This window comes from Periplaneta americana, chromosome 17, assembly GCF_040183065.1.
Source record: "Periplaneta americana isolate PAMFEO1 chromosome 17, P.americana_PAMFEO1_priV1, whole genome shotgun sequence".
NCBI lineage: Eukaryota > Metazoa > Arthropoda > Insecta > Blattodea > Blattidae > Periplaneta > Periplaneta americana.
The window spans coordinates 63,980,706-63,998,542 of NC_091133.1; the positions used below are offsets into that span (position 1 = coordinate 63,980,706).

The following is a 17,837-nucleotide window of genomic DNA, read 5'->3' on the forward strand; positions in this document are numbered from 1 at the left end:
TTCACCCACTGTAGACGTATCTATCGTTTATTTTCTATTCGCTCAGAATTCCACTTGAGTCTACATGGGAGAAGGCTACAAGACTTGAAGTCATCTGATATCACACATGTAATTCAACCGAGGGTAAGTTTTATAGACTTGTTCGAGGACGAAAATGTGGAAGGGGGATGTAGTCATGTCATGAACAGGTCATAAATTCTCTGCTGTCAATATAGAGCAGGGATGGAGAAACTCTGGTGCTAACACAATTCGTGGCCTACTAGATTTTACCTTCTGTTTTCCACCGGAAAGTAAAATAAAGCTTTCGTTGACCACATTCGAAAAACAGAAGGACAAATTAAACGTATATTATTATACAGGATGATTCATTATTACGTGTAAATACTTTGTGTGTGTATTGTAGAGGTGAAACTAAGACTAAAACGTTCTATACAACTTTTTCTCAAAACATTTAATTCCAGAGTTCCAGTAGATGGCACCTACATCATAGTAATTGCATAGGAATTACTGTTCTCCCACACATTTGGTGTAGTATTGTGCAGAATCAGTTACTCGGATCTCGAGTTCACCTCTACGGTTGACTGGGGAACTCTACCGCGCATTCTTAGAATGCAAATGGCATGGTCTGCTACATGATATTCCTTTTCCAATGCGAGTGAATTTATGGTTTATGCACAATGGCGCTCCTGCGCATTACTGCCGCAACGTAAGGGCGTTATCTCAATGCTACGTATCCAGGTCAATGGATAGGTCGCGCAGGGCCAACTCCTTGGCCAGCCAGATCACCAGACCTGAACCCTCTGGACTTCTTCAAGTTGAGGGACAGCACTTTGAACATGCATTGCACTGAGAATTGTGCAAATGTGTAAAGTCTAGAAGAAATTGCTTTACATTCTTTACTGTGTTTGGTTTTAGTTCACAAAACGTGCATAAGTGGACAGCCGAGGATATTAATTTAGTGACTTTGGTTATTTTTGTATTGAAGTCCAAATGCACTGTACGAAAGTAATAATTAGTTTGCATTTGGCGTGTTATCCTTTGTTTGGGAGCGCAAGTTCCATGAAAAATGGCGTTAAATCTTGAATTTAAGGTTTTAAGAAAAAGTTGTATAGAACGTTTCAGTCTTAGTTTCACCTCTACATTACACACACAAAGTATTTACACGTAATAATGAATCACCCTGTATTTGTTACATATTTCGCAACAGCTCAGCTGATTGTCATGCTATCGCTCGTATTCTTGTTTCTTGGACTATTATTTGCAATACATCCTCAAATAAAAACATTTACAATTACGGTTACATTTTCATTATCTGCATTTGGAATAAAGGACATTATTTTAAAATTCAGTTTTCAATTAAATTGTTTTGTACCAGAAGAAACTACTCGATCCGCTATACGTTTGGGAACACAAATGCGCTGCTTGGTCATTATGTAGTAGAACACACTTCAGACTGTGTTTAGAATTGTCTACAAATAGACGCCGAACATTTGCACTGTATAATGTAACCTCTAATTCCTGTAGAAGACCTGAGACACTATGACAATAAACAAATTTATTCTTCTCTGTAAAATATGAAAGAAAAGTCTCCTCATGTTTTCGGTAGTATGAAACTTTTGTGCTGGGGTTCAGTAATCCTTTTTCTTGCAATCTAGAGGCTAACATTTCAGCTGCATGTCTGAAGAGATCCAAATCGCACACAAGGTCATTCAGCTGAGGCTGGTTAAACTTCTGAGTAGTTAAGGACTGTTCAGTACTAGAAGAATAGTCGTCCTGTGCTATTCCTTTAGTCTCATCACTTGCATCCGAATGTTTATTCTCATTTTCAGATGGAACTGATAGCTCATCGGAATGCACAGTAGGTCGAATTATTGCTGGGGGGATACTGGGATATAAGATGTTGTGTCTGATTTTCTTGTCAATACTCTTTGTATTGACGAGACAAAAATAGGAATCACTTGTATGATCCTTTGGTTCTCGCCAGGTCATGGGAATTCCGAAAGGTAAATAAACTCTTACGTTTTCTTTTTGTCAAATCACGCAGCATTTCTTCACAATTGTGACATACACCATGTGGGGCCCATTTCTGGTCTTGGTCCCCAATAGTAAGTCCGAAGTACGCTCTATAAGCGCGGCTCACAAATGATGTTATTTTACGACTTTGTCGAATAAGGATGAAGTATCCAAAAATGTAGCAGAAACTGTCTGGGTTGTTTATACATTGACGTCTTCTTGTAGCCATGATCAGCTGTGAAATAACAACGGAAACAATATTCATATCTAAACAATATTACCTATTACCTGTCGATAACATAAACATAAATGGCTGGAATGCAAAAGTTTGAATTGCACGAAAACTAGTGCATGGAGAAAAAAAGTTTTCAGATTTGAAATCAACACATCAAAAATATTAAGAATCAGTGAAAAATTCCCATGCAATTGACATTTCAAAAAAATTTGTTGGCCAGTGCACATATTGAATGTTACATAAAAGTACAGGGACATCATTTTATTTTTACTAACATTTCTAATATTAACCTGGCTACATCTTTGGATTAAAGGCTGAGAACCCGAAACACCGTTTGCTACATTTTTCCACTACTGGGGTTCGATGATACGGGCGTAAAATACAAACAAATCACTTTACTAGGTACAGGAGGGAAGAAAAGTAGTTCATCCATTTACGTAAAGTAGGAAATATCGTGATTTTGAGTTTGATCATTTTCATTAGGTTTCTGTTTAATCAAAATACAGTACTGTATTAACAATAAGTGTTTTTACTGACGAACTGAGCTATCCATTCGGACGTATTCATTATCCGTATATTATACTTTTACAGCACATTAGCGTGCAATGTAGCGAATGAAGTTAAATTGAAAAATAATCATAATATGAATATTTAAACACATTTTTTAAAATGGTGGCCGTTCATTTCGATACAGGCTTCAATTCTTTTGTGCATATTATTGCACTATAGACTACTGTACCTAATTCCAATTACCAGTTTCGTCCTTCGTAATAGTAACTCATGTTGAAATAATTCTGTACCTTACGTACTGTAAATTCAATCTTCACTTCTGCCCGATCCGAAAAAATAAAATTACTCAGACATGCTATCTACTGTCCGTCCAAGTGGTTTTGTCGCATGGTCGTAGAAAGGGGGGAAATCACGTGACAGTTAATTACTTAAAGAGACCCTTTTATTTAAGTTATTTCAAACAGTTGTATAATATTACGTAGAAGTCTAATTCCTAACAGAAATTAATGTTTTCAGAAAAGAGCTAAGACAGCTCAGAGGGGCGAGCAAAACGAGTGGGGGAAAGCGGGATGCGACGTAAGCAAACGGATGACTACATGCACGAAAATATGATTCAATATTGAAAGCTCTGGAAAACGCGAACGTATTTCTGGAACGTATTACACTCACCAACTCAGTACTGCTTAAGTTTACTAGTAGAGGGGGTGGGAGTGAAGTACATTCAAAAGGTCAGGTACAATAAAAATTGAAAATAAAATGATGTCCCTGTATATCTTTTTAATTCTATGTAGCGTATAATTACTTTTAGAGCTGTCCAGATTTGTTTATGTTCACCTTGTTATTGCCGTAATCGATCGCAGAACCATGTCAATATCCTCGTACTAACTCACGTCCCCGGCCTATGTACCATGCTGCAGTCAACATTTGTAATCAGTCCCCAACATTACAAGCCTAATAATCCCATTTTTATTACTTTTCTTCTGGTTGTATACTGCACAGCATATGATTGAATGTTTTTCTATGGTACGATAATAAATTCTAATGTCTTTTAGTATCTATCAGAGGGGAAAATTTTTCCACCCCTGTTACAGTGCATATAAGATTGGTGGAAGGTTGACAGACTCTGATTTTGAAGAAACAGGCCAAGCCGTCAAGAAGCTTGATGAAGAATGCATTCTTCTAACTGACACCTCAAACACTGAACCGACATTGAGTTTCTTTAGATTTATCACTCAGCAACCACATCATGGAATACAGGGAGAAGAGAGGGAGAGAGAATGGAAAAGAATACACGTCAATATTGAAGATTATACAGTATATAATATTGCAGTGGATGTTCCATTGTGGAGCGCTGCTGTCAGGGAGGCGTGGGAATATATGTCATTCCACTGATAGACAAGAATAAATCCACGTTCGCCCGCCATGAATTTCCCTTGCCGATTGTATCGTCATTCTCGCGTGAAAATTGGTGGGAATCCCCAAGGGAAGCCATTGTTCATCTGAAGGAATTACACACCATTTCATGATCAGTATGCTACGCCATTTCGATGTTTGCAGATCAAAGAACAGAAAACAAACCTCCACCTCTCTTTTGCATTTTTTTTACGAATTTCAATATTTGCGGTATTTAAAATCAAACGAAAATTCATACATCTGCGATATGTTTTGTCTCTATCGATAATATATGACCGCAGATATGACTCTGTATATAAAGCAATATTCTTTCTTCTTCCTTTCTCATATTTTTCAATTTTGATTGCTCAATTTATTTTCTTTCAACGTCTCTTCTTTTTCTTTCATTTTTCCATTTTTCTTTCATTCTACCTTTCCTCACTGTTTTACTCCATTTCCTTCTCTTTCCTTTCTTATTTCTTTCCTCATTTTTCTATCTTTGTGTCTTATGTTCCTTATTTTCTTCTAGACGTCTTTCATTTTTCCTTTCTTCGTTCCTCTATCAATTTTTTATTTCCTTTCTTTCTATCTTCCCTTTTTCTCTGAATTCTTATTATTTTCTGTTCCTATCTTCCTCTCCTTCTTCTTCCAATTTTACTTCCTTAATGTTCTTTATTTCATTATTATTTCTTTTTATTTAATGTTCCCATTGTTTCTTCTTAGAATATTTCCTTATCTTTCTTTTTTATATTTCTTTATTATAGGGTGAAAGGGGTAAGCCTATCTTGATAGTTCACATAGAACAAATGTAAGCAAATAGGTTATTACGTCTCTTGTAAGGATACAAAACTTAAGGTAAACCACAAAGTCGGATGTCCGTAGAAGAAGTGGGAATAGTACGAGGGCTATTCACAAAGTAACTTCCGTTTTATTGTAACAAGATTGGCAATGCGATTACAAGATGTGCTTACCTCAGTCTGAAACTACAAAATTTTATTTATTTTCCTATATAGTTTCCGACTAAATTGAGACTTAGCATTTAACAAGATTTTGAATACCGCATCCATAAAAGTCTCCCGCCTTTGACGCTGGACTGCAACTCTTTGAAATCCTCAAAGCACTGCGATGCAAGCTACTTCTTCATATGCATGAAAAGATAGTAGTTACTAGGCGCCAAATCAGGGCTGTATGAAGATTGACCAAACACTTCCCAGTTGAAATTTTGCAGTTCGAACACAGGAGTATGCGAACGGGCGTTTTCGTGTAAACAAGAAACCCAACATGATGGATTTCAGCCTTTTTACAGTTTTCGCCATAAGAAATCTTTCCTCACCGAGCTTATCTCACACCTGGCGGAATACCCAAATAGAGCACACATTTTGAATGCACGTACTGTAGGCTAGCACTGTGAGTAATAGCCGCACTATCTTCTCTGTATCACTGCTAGAAGTACAGTCTTAAGCAAACAGTGGGGTGTGGAGGTTCATTTGTGCAAGTCAGTGGAAGTAAGCGTAGCAGGGGCATAGACCTGTGTAATGAGTGAAAGAAGCTGGAGTGAAATGGAGGATATTGAAACGAAACAAGGTTTAGTAGCATTGAAGGAAATCATAGCGGAGCTAAGGAAGAAGATGGAAGAAATTCAACACGAAAATTAAGATTTGAAAAGCAAATGGGATCACTTAGAGAAGAAAAAGAGAGAAAGAACTTGATATTTTTTGGAGTAGAAGAAAGGAAAAGGAACATAGTGGTGAAACATACGAGAAGATAATAGGAGTGTGTTGGTATGGATTTGAGCGACGGACTAATTGTGGAAGTATTTAGAATAGGGAAAAGAAATCTAAATCGTAATTCAGATCAAGTTAGGCCTAGACTAGTTAAATTCAAGAGCATGACAACGAACGATAAGATCGTGAGAAACTGAAGGTTGCTATGGAACACTTCCATCAGAATGGACAATGACTGGAGTTATGAAATAAGAAGCAGAAGACGGGTTTTCGTCCCTTTCCTGAAAGAAGCTAGGAAAAGAGGTCAATTTGCAAAACTGTGTAGAGACAAATTAAAGATTAACAACTTGATCTTTAGTGTAGAAGAATGTCTCGAAAGCATTAAGGAGTCGGAAGTACATTCGGAAGAAATTGAGAGAAATAGAAGAGTCCTGAAGGAGAAAATTAGGGGATTAGTGTCGAGGATCATTGGAAATGATATCAGCTTAGGCAACATTAATGAAAATACTGTATCAAGGTAAGCACGACACGTAGCTCATCAGACAGACATAGAATGCGGAAAGGGGTAACCTAAAGCGATCGAGAGAAGCCTATGATGACATCTGACAAGGAGGAAATATCAACAAGTAGCGGAATTCTACAAACGCGTCGGAATTCGTGTAGTCAGCATCTTGGAGCGATTCCGAGGCGAGTACGAGAGTTGCGGAGTCAGGTGAAAACAACGACAAGGCAAGCGAAGAAAAATGGAATGGATCGAGGGAGCAGTGATGAAGGAATAAAGGTGAAAAGTAAAAAGAAACATTATGATTTAAGGAGTTGGTGTAGTGGGAAAGCCGTGGGAGAAAATACAAGAAAAAAGTAGATAGTAGTGGGGACAAGGATATCAATAGCAAGCGAAGTGAAGTGAAGAGAGGGGAGGATATAAGTGTGGGGGGACAACAGTGGAGAAATGGGGAAATAATAGATAGATAGGCTGATGAACGAAAGGTGACAAGATACATTTAAAAGGAACATGAGTGGAAGAGAGAATTAATTAAATTATGATTTTCATGAATTTGCTATGTAATAAGCAAGCTTCGGCCTAGGGGCACAGAGTAACCAGTATGAGGTTTAGAGTACATGGAGTATAAATGACGTCATGACCCGTGTGCAGTCACCCGACTGCAACAGCACAGGTGGGTCCGTAATGTACATTACCGTTGTGTGTTTGGCTGCGGTACGTGTAACAGGCTTCGGCGTAGGGACACCTGATTGAAGGTTACAACTCACGTTAATACTTTAATGGTAGACATTTATTGTCTACACTAGGAATGTACTGTATATACTGCATCTCTACAGGGTGAAATATATTTTGTGCCGTACTATCACGGACTGTTTAAATGTTGAGATGACTATGCGTCTGTAATATGGTAACCTCAGTTCCAGTCCCATCACATACAAATAGAAAGGATACAGAAAAGATTTTTACGTTATTTATATTTAAAAAAAAACATCACGTGTCGTCTTATGACAAGCAAATTTCATATAATCAGTTACTTTTTAAATTTAATTATAAAACTTTAAAATCTCGACGATTAATAAATAGCCAAAATTTTACTCTATGAGACTGTTAACGGTATATTGAATAACTGTGATTTTCTTAAATTCCTTCAGTTCGATGTAAAAAAAACAGAATTACGTCATAGGCACCTTTTATTATTCCTATTCCTAGAACTGTTTTCTTCAAGAACTCTCCATTGTTTGTTGTGTGTAATACTTACAACTCTCTGTCTTTAAACTGTGATTCTCAATTGGATTTCAGTTTAACAACTGAAAAATTTCATACAATATTAAAAAGAATTGTACTTCCTTAGATATTTAAATTATGAAGAAGTGTATTATAATGTTTTTACTCTAGTTTTTAAATAATGTTGCATCATTATATTGACATTTGGCACTATATTAACTGTAATATTATATTCTAGCATCTATTACCATCATGCATTTTCTTTCTTTCGTTTGTGTTGTTTGTTTTGTTGTTTTTTTCTCTTATTATGTATTTTGTTTATATGTCTATGTAAGGCACCTGTAATTGGAAGCCTGTTTCTGTTGGTGGTGGATTTAAAATAAAAAAAAATACGAAGTAACGGGGCTCTTCATCTCCCACTCCACTCGACCAACAGAACACTATCGCCCGTGCGTTCTGAACTTTATGCATTTCTGTGCCCAGGACAGAAGCCTGGTAATAAGGTTGGATGACACTATAGCCTACAAAATAGGCTATATGAAGTGCCATCTCACCGGAAGTGCTCAACAACAAATAGGGATATATATATATATATATATATATATATATATATATATATCATCATATATATATATATATCATCATATCACTACTAGAAGTGAATTAATCTCGCAACATTCACTGCAAAGACGGCATCACTATGCCGATTATTGCGCGCTCTATATGAAAACGGAATTTGCTTTATGAAAAGTCCTAGTCATTTACACGTAAGGTTTGATGATTATGATGATGATGATGATGATGATGAGGAGGAGGAGGAGGAGGAGAAGGAGGAGGAGAAGCATGACAATGATGAAGACGATGATGATGAAGAGTGAGGGAAATCTGCAGGATAGCCCATTCAGAGAAAACACTAGAATTCACACTTTCAAAAGATATACAAAAAACCACAGTCTCGTCTTTTATAACGCCTGATATAAGAGATGCGATTTGTTTGAAAAGTTAATTTAATTCGCTTTGTAGTTCCGGCGGGTGGATTTCGGTCCCATGTGGATTTCAAGTATGCGTCCAAGTGGTGAAAAGATTTATTTACTTCCACGTCCTTAAGATTAATACACCGGGTCGTCTATTTGAACCGAAGAAAGGGCCAAGAAACGAAGGCACGAAATCTCACACTCCCGAGGGACGCTTTTTTCTTCTCTTCCCCGAATGTTAGCTACTGAGGATGACTCCGTTCCTTCTCTCTCTCCGATCAGCCAGAAATCGAAGAGATATTTCAACACGTCTATTCGAATTTAGGGTTCCATCCGGCTTTTGGCGGTTACTGAACGGAAATCAGCAGCTAGAGAGGGATTTAATCCTATTCAAGAGACCCGCGCCAGTTGGTGAGCTTGCGTGAGAATGGGGAGAGAGGATACAGAAGTATTACAGGAAATTACTGGAATGCCTAGTTATAGGATTTAGTACCCCTGTTGAGCAGTCGAGTTTAATTCGTGGACGGATGGACGGACGGACAGTTCAGTAGCGCGTGGACATCAAACGGTTTCGGCTTCTCTCCCCCCCTCTCACTCTATTTCTCTCGCTCCCTCTCCCTCTTTCTCTGTCCCCCTCTCCAGTGCGGTCAGGCGTCCACCCCGCGAATTACTGTGGCGAGAAAGCGTTCGTACGGCATCACAGTCGGGGAAAGCTATTATGCCATGCCGGATTCCTAATCAATGACAGTAGGGATTTTTTTTTCTGTAATGCTTCGAGAACTTCCTTTTTTGATTCTGAATTTTACTGCTAAAGAATGGGACACTTTCGTAGGAAACGTAAACGAGGCGAGATAGATTTATTATATCCCACTTTACATAAATGTCGTATGCCTTTTTTTTTTTTTTTTTTTTTTTTAGTACGAGCAAAGTTTGCTTACTTTTCTTCTTTAACTTCATTCATACAAAGTTGCCTGTTGCACGTCAGTTTGGTTTACCTGCTTTTTGTGACTTTTTACAGTGTTTTGACGTGTAATGTACTATATATATATATATATATATATATATATATAGTACATTACACGTATATATATATATATATATATATATATATATATATATATATTCAACATACGTTAATAACAAATGAAAGGACTTGGTGAAATGGAAATTACTCAGGACATGGAAATGTTTATGTCATAACCGATAAACAACAATGTGAACGAGTCCATTCCTACACACAAGGGGAGTCTACATATATACACAAAGTACTTGGAAGAGTTTATTATTATCCGTGAAAAACTATCAATAGACCTATATTTTAAAAAGTAACGCTATTCAGTTAGGTATGACTTAACATGGACGCTAAACAGACGCGGAAAAGTTTCAGTATATTTTAAAAAGTAATGTATTGAGTTAGATATGCTTTGACATGGCCGCTAAATAAATGCGTGCGTAATATAAGCATTACTATAGAAAGTTAATACAAGATTGGCATATTCACGGAATATTTTAATTTGCTTATATAACTCACAGGATTTACCAGGTAATATTAATGGTCTATTGCTCAAAACTGAGTTATTATTCTTTTTAATAGTTCATAGTATTGTTATTATTATTATTATCATTATTATTATTATTATTACTTACTTACTTATGGCTTTTAAGGAACCCACAGGTCATTGCCACCCTCACATAAGCCCGCCTCTGTCCCTATCCTGTGGAAGATTAATCCAGTCTCTATCATCATATCCCACCTCCCTCAAATCCATTTTAATATGATCCTCTCATCTACGTCTCGGCCTCCCCAAAGGTCTTTTTTCCTCCGGTCTTACAACTAACACTCTACAGGGTGTTTAAAAAATACGGGGCATAATTTCAGGTATGTATTTCGCACATGTAGACAATCAAAATAGTTCCTTACAACATGTGTCCTGAAATGCTTCATTTCCGAGTTATGGCCTTCACAACATTGAAAATCACCGGAACGTTTTTCTTTCCGCAGGTCGTTGTCATTACAGAAGATGTTCAAAATGTCCACCTCCTGCTTGAATACAGATCTCACATCGATGTCTCATTGACCTGCGAACACGATCCCAAACTCCAGGAGTATTGCGTATGTCCTCAGAACATGCCACAATTCGATTCCGAAGGGATTCCAAATCAGGCACCGCAGACGAATAAACCAATGATTTTAAATGGCCCCACAAGTAGAAATGGAGAGGGTTCAGATCAGGTGAGCGTGGAGGCCAAGCAATTGGGCCACCTCTACCTATCCATCGATCAGGAAACCTTCGCTCCAAGTACCGGCGAGCCCTACGACTGAAGTGTGCAGGAGCGCTATCATGCAAGAAGTGAATGTGTTGACGATTGATCAGTGGAGTGTTTTCTAAAACATGAGGTATGGTGTTTTCCAGGAATTTGTGTACGCCTGCCCCGTAAGTCTGTTTACAAGTACATGGGGTCCAACTAATCGATACCGGCCCACATGTTGAGGGAGAACCGCACCTGGTGATGAGATGGAACAGTTGTACGTGGGTTTTCATACGCCCATACATGCTGATTGTGGAAATTTGTTATGCCATCTCGTGCGAACTGTGCTTCATCTGTAAATAATACTAAGGCAGGAAAGTTCGGATTTACACCACACTGCTGCAAGAACCACTGACAGAATCTAACTCGTGCAGGGTAATCTGCTGGTGACAGGGCCTGTACACGTTGCAAATGATAAGGATACAATTGATACTCTTTCAACAATCTCCAGACAGTCGTATGAGTAACATTGACTTGCAACGCTACCCTTCGTGTGCAGATAGAAGGAGTCATGTTCACAGCCTCCAGAATCTTCTCCTGCACTTCTGGAGTTGTAGATCTTGGTCGTCCCCTTCCCAAACCAGGAGAGTTAAATTTTCCATTCTCCCACAGACGGTAATGGAGACGTACAAATGTCTTCCGATCTGGACATTGTCGGTGTGGGTACCTCTCCTGGTACAAACGACGAGCCAGCGCAGCATTGCCGTCCGCCTTACCGTACATGAAGTGTATCTCTGCCAGCTCTTGATTTGAATACATGTCGCACAGTCTAACGCCTACACAACACCGAATGTAACTTTCGCCTCGGAATGAACTGTCAGAGTGCCCTCTTAATGTCTCCTTTGACGGCAACGACCCGCGGAAAGAAAAACGTTCCGGTGAATTTCAATGTTGTGAAGGCCATAACTCGGAAATAAAGCATTTCCGGACACATGTTGTAATGAAGTATTTTGATTGTCTACATGTGGGAAATGCATACCTGAAATTATGCCCCGTATTTTTTAAACACCCTGTATATGCATTTTTGGATTCGCCCATACGTGCTACATGTCCTTCCCATCTCAAACGTCTGGATTTAATGTTCCTAATTATGTCAGGTGAAGAATACAATGAATGCGTGCAGTTCTGCGTTGTGTAATTTTCTACATTTTCCTGTAACTTCATCACTCTTAGCTACAAATATTTTCCTAAGCACCTTATTCTCAAACACTCTTAACCTCTCTTCCTATCTCAAAGTGACAGTCCAAGTTTCACAACCATACTGAACAACCGGTAATATAACTGTTTTATAAATTCTAATTTTCAGCATTTTGAACACAATGAATGACAAAAGCTTCTCAGCCGAATAATAACAGGTTTTTGCCATATTTATTCTGCGTTTGATTTCCTCCCGAGTTTCATTTATATTTGTTACTGTTGCTCCAAGATGTTTGAATTTTTCCACTCATGAAAGGATAATTTCTATTATTATTATTATTATTATTATTATTATTATTATTATTATTATTATTATTATTGTTATTGTTATTATTGCTATTATTTTTGGAGGATTCACTGTTATTCATTGCATATTTCATTGAGTTCATTATACACATTTAAATTTTACAGAAAATTGTATTCATTCACCCTAATTTTATTCCTTTACCTTCACTTCTGTACACAATCATGCGCGATTTTCTCAAACTCCCTGTTAATTTTTTCAGTTGTTCAATGTATTATACAGTACACAAGAAATTATCTGCTACTGATAATACTGAGTTTTACATTTTTACAGAAAAGCTAACGTTTTAGATTTCTGAAACTGAACAATCGTTTTTTGAAACTCCATATACAGAGTAGAAGTGCAATAACCTTGCAGGTTGAAAAGGATGATATGGTACGCTCAAATGAATAGAAAACCTACGTTACGTTTTGTGATTAAATGCACGGTTAATTAGAAAATTGAGTTGGAAGTTCCAGCAATCTGTCTATAACGCTGCTAAAATTCTCCTTTCGTATTGCAATACAGATGTAAGAGGTCAACGAACTCAGAGTAACTTGTACTATCTCGCGCTTCCTTCTCTACATACAACGTTGCGACGTGGATTGCATCGTTGAGTGATTTGAAATTTGTTGTTTTTAAATTAAATTTACACGAAAACCGCCCACGTTATTGAAATACGACAGAGAGATAAATGATTCTTTATTAGATTTTCTATCGATATGGACAAAATCACGATGCAATTTGCAGTAGTTACCGAATAAGAGGGTGGTGAAAATTTGGGGGGGGGCATTTTTTTTTCTAAGAAAACTGTGAACTTTCCACAAATAGGCCTATGGTATTGCAGCTTTTTGTTACATTCAACTTGAGCTATTCTCTGTGAAAACCTGCAAGGTTATTTTGCTTCCACTCTCTATATTTATATCCATGCAAACGCAGTGGCAGGATATCCGATAACCTACTGCTAAACAGGTGTACCTGTACTCAATATCAACGACTAAATACATCCAAGAAATATAATTATGTAGTCAAATGTCGATGCAACGAAAATAAAATTAACGATTTTTTATTCAGAGAAGAAAATATGTAATGCCTCTTTTCATTTCTCCATAAGGCTCATCTTAAAAAAAAAATATATTTCTATAAACGCCGGTATTATGAAAATGTTTTTACATTGAAGGAAAAAAAAATCCTCCATCAAAATATGAGCGATTGAACGGATTTACTTTGCGCATTTAACTTTACTCAACTGCGTAAGTACGTATCGTAACATAAATGAAAGAGCTGGTTGATCATTCTACCCATATAAAGGTATATTCACGCCTAGGCCGTTTCATAAAAAAGCGCCCCTTTTTACAAATGAAATCGTACCAATCCAGCTCAGACCTACCCGCAATGAGATTTTGTGTTTTGCCATGTTTTGCCCATCTGCTAAAGATTATTAAATGTGCTTTAGAGATCAGTTTAAAGGCCTCCATTCACTTTGAGGTCTTCATTTTTTTTACCATACCACTCACAGTAATTTTGCTCTTACAGAGTAGGCCTACTACTGTCAACAATCATGTTTTAATACTGCTATATTAATTTATTTTTAATGGCAGAAACGAGCACAAATTATTTAATCATACCAGTGACTTAACGTTGTTTTATTACTGTTAAAAGAATATTGTTGTTTTAGGCCATAGATGGGCAACTCGTGCTCACAGAGTGTTAAAAAAAAACCTTTAAAGACAGAAAGAAGGACGGAACCAGCCGCAGTAGTCACAAGTTGTTTGTAGTTTCGCTGGAAAAGCAGTTCAATGCCACGGTGCGCTCTGGCGGCTCATGCAAGTGGTCGTGATATCTACTCCATGATTTGAATTTCAGAATGATGCATGGTACAAAAATTATAGTAATTTTAGACAGACTGTCTAAACACACATAACAAAATTATATTATTTCCTAGCTTTGTAAATTAGTAGTACTGGAAAGACAAACTGAATACAACCTTTTCAAGATACAACAAATATAGCTGCAACACTTATTTATTATTACATTATTCGTTAATATTTCTTTTTTATATTTTACTTATTTTACTTGGTTATTTAACGACGCTGTATCAACTACTAGTTTATTTAGCGTCGATGAGATTGGTGATAGCGAGATGATATTTGGCGAGATGAGGCCGAGGATTCGCCATAGATTACCTTGCATTCACATTACAGTTGGGGAAAACCTCGGAAAAAACCCAACCAGGTAATCAGCCCAAGCGGAGATCGAACCCGCGCTCGAGCGCAACTTCAGACCGGCAGGCAAGCGCCATAATCAACTGAGCTACGCCGGTGACTATCACAAATTCAAGGAAGTAATTTTTTACATGTTACTAAAAATTAAATAAACTTACTCTTGAGCTCTCTCTGTACATTGAGAGCTTTTACACTTCTTTCTTGTATTAAACTCTGCCTCAACACATAGAGTATAGGCCTATATGGAAGCAAAGAGTATATTTGGAAATTCTGACTTAGGCAGCATTATGAACAGTTAGATTCCTGATTTCGCTGAAATCTGAGTGGCGTGCTGTTCTGTAGATTTATCAATTCAAGCTATAAACTATCAGGATCTTCTATCGGCTGTAAGCCAAAAGGATTTCATAAAAATCTCGATTCCTTGTCAATTGTCACTATTCCTCAAAGTTACCAGTGAATTCTGCTGTAGGTTAATGTTATGCTTTATTTAACGACGCTCGCAACTGCAGAGGTTATATCAGCGTCGCCGGATGTGCCGGAATTTTGTCCCGCAGGAGTTCTTTTACATGCCAGTAAATCTATTGACATGAGCCTGTCGCATTTAAGCACACTTAAATGCCATTGACCTGGCCCGGGATCGAACCCGCAACTTTGGGCATAGAAGGCCAACGCTATACCAACTCGCCAACCAGGTCGACTTCTGCTGTAGGTCTTGAAGTAGAATTTTATATTTGATAAGAAGATTTTCTTATCACTCTTCAAGATAGTTTGTAGTCAAAGAAAGTGAAGTTGTCTATGTTCTACATGATACTGCCACAATTCAAATTTATCCATAAATGCTCCTTGCTAGTCGATCATATGTCGTGTAATTCTGTTACTCGCACGCACAACGTGCTAACGATATTTGATATCAGTCTCACCTTATTGATATCCCTTTAGCTGTTCTAAAGCAGATCTAGACAGTATTTCTTTACTAAAACCTTCACTGTGTTTATTTGTAACATAAAATTTAATACGATGCGTAAGAAAGTGTAATAGAACATAATATAAGCTTTACCTCGCTTCTTAATAAAAAAAAATCTTTCCTTTCGACTCATCGCTAAAGGGAAATGATCTGGGGATTATATTGTTTTCACTTAAAACGAGCCGCCACTTACTGCAGACGCGAGCGAATCTACGTGCTGCAAGAACAACCTACAGACACTACAGCTAGTACAGGGTCCGTTCTACCTGCACTGAGGTTTTGTTGACACTTTGAGAGCACGAGTTGCCGACCCATGTTTTAGACCAATGTCCTAGCAGAATTTACTTCTATACAATCCGCAGTAATCACTGTCTGACCTAAGTCTGAGCAAAGTTGTGAAGGAAGATTTTGTGTTTCGAATAATTCTAGGAGTTTACGTTGTAGTAGCTGCAATAAGTCTAGGAGTTTATACATACCCTTTGGGATGTTTTTGTGGGAGCTTACACATTAATGCTCCATTTTTCTAGGAGTTTACGTTTTCCAGGTGTAAGCAGCGAGCGTTAAAGCAAAAAATATATTTCACCTGACTATCAAAATGTCGAAATTAAAGTGGACAGAAGAAATTATTATTACTAGTAATTTAATCTGAGTATGCAGGGATCAGGAAATTCTGTGGAATCCCAAGCTTCCAGGTTACCGCAATAATGTGAGAAAACATGCTTGAAACAGCATGAGAATAAATTCAGCTCCAATGTAGGCTTGCATTATTATTATTATTATTATTATTATTATTATTATTATTATTATTATTATTATTATTATTATTATTGAAATCTTTCGTAAAATTAGTAGTATGGCTGATAGTCAAATTCTTCAAAATGATACTAAGTCAATAGCACTATGGACTGTGGTAAATGGAATGAAAATTAATTAATCCAAAACTTTTGTCATTTCCTTCTCACGTAAAAATACTTTCAAAAAATTTAATTATTCGCTTAATGTAATAATTACTAGGAAAGACTGTATTAGAGATCTTGGTGTCTTACTTGATTCTAAATTGTATTTCCATGATCATGTGCAATATATTTATATCCATTCATGAAGAATGTTTGGTCTAATTAGATCTATAACTTATTCTTTTTCGACTCCTATGTGTTTATTCATTTTATACTATACGTTGGTCAGATCCAAGCCTGAATATGCATCTGTCGCATGGAACTTCATTACTTCCACTGACTCGACAAAGTTGGAGAATATTCAAAGAAAATTTATTTCCTTCTGTTCTTATAGATTTTACCTAATTCTGATGATTATAAATATGAGGTTAATTTAAAATATTTTAATTGCTGTAGTTTATTTTCCAGACGTCAAGATCTTTATTATTTACTTTTTGTAAAATAATTAAGGATGATAATGATTGTGAATCCTTCCTAAGCAATATCAGTCTTCGTATTCCTGCTAAGGGTTTAAGATTTCATAAATTTTTTTATAATAGAAATTCTAAATCTCTCTGTCCGGTCTACAGATGTATAAAATATGCTAATTTGCATGGATTGAACTTGAATCCATTTATGTGTAGTATATACATTTGGAATTTTATGTCAGTTATTAATTTGTCTTTTGTTTAGATATGTATTATAATATTATTCTCGTTATCTTTTATATCATTTGTAGTTTATTCATTTATATGACTCCATCCTTTCATTTTCAATAACAATTATTTTTAATTGTCATTATTTTAATAACTATTTCTATGTATTTTACTTGTAATTTCTCTCATAATAATTATTATTGTTCTTGTTATGTAATTGTCATGTGCTGAACTGTTATTGGCCCCTGGCTGTTGTACAGCACATTAAATATTATTAAATAAATAAGAAATATTACTTTATTATTATCATTATTATTATTATTATCATCATCATTATTATTGTATTATTGTTGTTATTGTATAATATAATTAATAGAATGTAATGTAATTTCTTCTTCTTCTTCTTCTTCTTCTTCTTCTTCTTCTTCTTCTTCTTCTTCTTCTTCTTCTTCTCCAACTAACGGGATAGGCGCATTCACCTGTTACGGCTTCACAATTTCTCTTTCCAACGTCCCTTTGGCCGTCCCACGTCCCTTGTCCCTGTTTCTTTGGCTTGAAACACTATTTTGGGTAATCTTGTGTACGGCATTCTGTTCATATGCTGAAACGAGTTCTCACGATATTCCTTTATTTTATCATTAAGGTTATAAATCTGCTGTTTCGTTCCGTATGTCTTTATTCTTGTGCATCTTT

General features: G+C 36.6%; 1 protein-coding gene across 3 annotated transcripts in view; it reads right to left on the reverse strand.

Moving 5' to 3' along the window:
• LOC138693010 (lachesin-like) overlaps positions 1–17,837 on the reverse strand; it is a 1,307,565-nt gene that overhangs the window by 30,673 nt on the left and 1,259,055 nt on the right. The gene's annotated exons all lie outside the window — the stretch shown is intronic.